Raw genomic sequence first — 4,129 nt, 5'->3', positions numbered from 1 at the left:
GCACTATACCTCGCCAAAAAGAGAAACTACATAAGTTTAAGCATGTGGATATTACTGCCCTTTAACATTCTCTCAATACATGCATGAACGAGGAATTAGAAGTCCAGGGGCAGAACCCAAACACAAGCATTACCTCCATCCTCATGACGGTAATGGTATCCGTGTGATATGATCCTCTCCGAGCGATCCATGCCTACACTATTTCTGCAATACACGGTATAACTGCCGAGGTCGAGCCCTTTTGAGCACTCTACGTTATCGTTTGAAGGTAAGTGTTGCTTGGAGTAGTAAATGTGATTCCTTTCCACCCTGTTGCATCCAGCAGTCACAGACACATGCACCGCCTTGCAGCATGCTGGCCCCAAGAATAAAGCATGGTCACCTAAACTCGTCACCTCTATCCATTCAAACCTGTGGTATACTGGCGGCGCTGTGCCACCATCGTCAAGCTCAAAAACCCTAAAAGTTTGAGCCCACGACGAGGACTTCACAGCCATCGCTAGCTTGCCTCGTAGCTCGAAGATTTGGTCAGACGCAGAAATGCGCACATGCAGGCTCTGTTTCATTTTAATCAGAGCACTGTTTGCATTTGTGCCAACGGTGAACCTGAACAACTTGTCAGACATAATAGCATAGATCATGCCGTTGCAGAAGGCAATGTCTGTGATCTCCTTACATTCAGAGGCACCACATCCTCTAGTCATCCACCCACGGTTCGGACTGCCAATTCTGCATACCGCTATCTTGCATCTTGTGGTTATCGCAGCAAGGATGCAATCACTCGAGGAGGGGTTCCTCCGAGAAGATGATTTTTGGAACGGAGACAAGATGGGGTCTCTGATTAAATGCCAGCAGACGTTTGGTTGGGCATTTACATCCAATGATGCTTTGTTTGGCGGAAAGCTCCACCTGAGCACCGGAGAGGAGATTCACGATGATAACATGAGTGCCAGTTGCGGCGGCGATCCAGCCACCGTCGTGGGATCCGACCAGCCGCTTGCCACACGGCAACCCCCGAAGAGGGGAACGTAGGACGTGGCCGTCCTGGAGGCTGTATGCTCGCGCCTTTCGGTCACGCTTGGCGTCTCCCGTCCAGGGTAGCAGGAGGGGGAGAGCTGGCAGCGTGGGGTGCCACGACGCGACGGCGCGCCATGACGCACAGACGGCGGCGAAGCGAGCTCGGTCGTACGGAGATGAGAGGCAGCCACGGTAGATCTTGTCGAGCATGTCCTCGGGGAGCTCGGACCACTGCCGCCGGCGGCCGCGGCATGCCATTGGTAGCTCCTCGATCGTTTACTAAGAAGATCGGATATGGATTGGCACGATCAATATCCATCGGATTTACCTTTATACAGAATATACATAAATAGAGCAAGGTCGACTTGTACGTGCACCGGACGCTCGGGACACCGGGACGTGCACGTACGTACCTCATAGTTTCGGTCGTTTACATGCCATTGATAGGTCCTCGATCGTTTACGGCGAAGACGGCGGGCTGGATCGGATCGGATCGTAATGGATTGGCACGATCAATCTCCATCAGATTTATATTTATACGGATATATAAACATAAATAGGGCAAGGTCGTACGTGCACCAGACGCTCGGGACACCGGGACTCGCACGTACGTACCTCAATAGTTTCGGGGGTTAAACAAACTTATCTCGTACGTGCCTGCTAACAGAATCTCGTAAGTTTAGGAACCACAGCCGGCAATTCCAATTCATGACGAGTCTGACGGCGGACATGCCGGCAACCCGAGACGCGGCGGATCTCGTCTCGTCCTCCTCCGTTTCCTTCAGGCACAGCTCCTCCTCTGCTCCCTAGTCCCGTCCGTTCCTAGTCCTATTTCATTGTCCGATGAATCATCAATCTGTGTAATACAGGTCTCTAGGGATGTTGGTTTGATCTTGACCACACCAAGAGGGCTGCAGCAGCAACTTCAGATGGAGGCGATCATGGCGACCTCAAAGGTCCGCAACGTAGATGAGGTACTCAATGGCCATGGAGGCACCGTGGAGCCAAGTGTGGCCGCCAAACCTAGCACCCAGCAGGCCTCTCAGTGCAACGGCGCTACGTGGGAGAACAGTTCGATGATGACGAGATTAGGTACGGGTGGTTGCCGCAAGGGGCGCAAGGCCGTATTGCCATGGAGATTTCAGATTGGGTACAAGCGGCCACGGTCACAGGGTTTAAGCCAGGACGGCGGATCCGATGGACTTCCTGCAACTGGAACTTCCATGTCCACTGATGGTACTGGAGCTTCCAAGTCCATGGATGGTTCCAGGCATATAGGAGTTGCTGCTGCTGCTTCTGTACCCAACAAAACGAAGGTTGACAATGGTGATCGTCATCGTCCAATGCCAAAGAACAGAGTCGCCATCAGCAGAGAAAGCGTCATGGCTTCTTTGCAGGAATTCCGGCTAATTTACAGGCAGCTTGTGGCCCAAGAAAAGGCCGACTGCGGTAAACAAGAACATGATCTTGCAGCCTTTCAAGTCTTCAGGGAGAGGCTATGTGTTGAATTTGATGATAGGAGGTACTTGGGTAGCGTTCCTGGAGTTCATGTTGGTGACGTGTTTGATTCGGACGCCGAGCTTTTCCTTGTTGGTCTCCATCGTTCACAGCAGTCGCGTGTTGATTACATCAATCAGAACGGGGGCAGGACATGTCTAGCCGTTAGCATCGTGTCGTACGCGCAACAGTCTGCCCAAAATAACAATCTGGATTTCTTGCTACATGTTGGGTCTGTGGCTGCCACCACTGGCCAGAACATGGAAGGTACCGACTTGGCGCTAAAGCAGAGTATGGATACCAAAACACATGTGCGTGTCATTTATAGGTTTGTTATGACCGGCCGTGAGGAGCTTACATACTATGTTTATGGTGGTTTATATTTGGTCGAGAAATTTAGCAAAGAGAAACTGAGGGAAGACAAACATATTAGCACTTTTCATCTGAGAAGATTGTCGGGGCAACCGAGCATCAACATTCATGAACTTGCGGAAAAAAGAATGGATGAACCATCCAATGGAACTTTTACTGTAGATATATCGTCAGGTCTTGAGAAGATCCCTATATCTGCAATCAACTCCATATCAAACGAGGCCCCGGCTCCATTTCGCTACATTTCACACATACAATACCTCAGGAAGTATCAGCTAGATCCTCCATCAGGTTGTGATTGTGTTGGTCGATGTTCGGACTCGCAAAAGTGTGCATGTGTAATGAAAAATGGTGGGAAGATCCCTTTCAGAAAGACCGGTGGTCTCCTAGAGGAAAAACCTCTTATTTACGAGTGTGGACCTTCATGCAAGTGCCCTCCAACTTGTCGCAATAGAGTGGGCCAACATGGAATTAGTTTTCGCCTTCAAGTCTTCAAGACAACATCAATGGGTTGGGGAGTACGAAGCCTTGATTTTATACCTACGGGACGTTTTGTGTGTGAATATATAGGGGAGTTGTTGGATAACGAAGATGCTCAGGAGAGGGATAATGATGAGTACTTGTTCCTTATTGGAAACAACTATTATGATGTATCCCGCTGGGACAACTTACAAAAGACTATCCCCTCACTTAGGAATGGCCTTGGGGAAGAGGAAGAAAATTTCTTTGCAGTGGACGCACTGAAATGTGGCAACCTTGCAAGGTTCATTAACCATAGCTGCACCCCTAACCTTTTCACACAAAATGTTCTTTATGACCATGACAACAAGGGTATGCCTCACATCATGCTCTTTGCTTGTGAGGATATTCAGCCTCTTGAACCACTATCATATGACTATAATTATACCATAGATGGGGTCCATGACTCTGAAGGTAACATCAAGAAGAAACGATGCTTATGTGGCTCTGTTGAGTGCACTGGATGGTTGTACTAGATTTTCTTTCTTGTAGAGGTTTCCCTCATCACCTTGTATCGGTTCGGCCGTGTTGCTTTATATATATATAAAGCGGGGCGAAAGTCTTTTTCAGTACTAGATTTTCTTGTTTACGATTTATTTTGCCAAGATAAAACTTTATTGGTTTGGCGACAATATTCTCTCTTATGGGTTATACCTATCTTGATTTACAATATTAGATCTGGCATATAAATTCTTGCACTCAAAATATAAGGAGCGAGGAGTAC

General features: G+C 48.6%; 1 pseudogene; it reads left to right on the top strand.

The window, feature by feature from the left end:
- The window catches only part of LOC119280309, a 5,870-nt pseudogene extending 1,942 nt beyond the window's left edge, over positions 1-3,928 (top strand).
- Positions 3,929-4,129: the final 201 nt, after the last annotated feature.

Source organism: Triticum dicoccoides, chromosome 3B, assembly GCF_002162155.2.
Source record: "Triticum dicoccoides isolate Atlit2015 ecotype Zavitan chromosome 3B, WEW_v2.0, whole genome shotgun sequence".
NCBI classification, from domain to species: Eukaryota; Viridiplantae; Streptophyta; class Magnoliopsida; order Poales; family Poaceae; genus Triticum; species Triticum dicoccoides.
The sequence above is the reverse complement of the archived record's forward strand: the minus strand, read 5'-3'. Positions and strand labels throughout refer to the sequence as shown.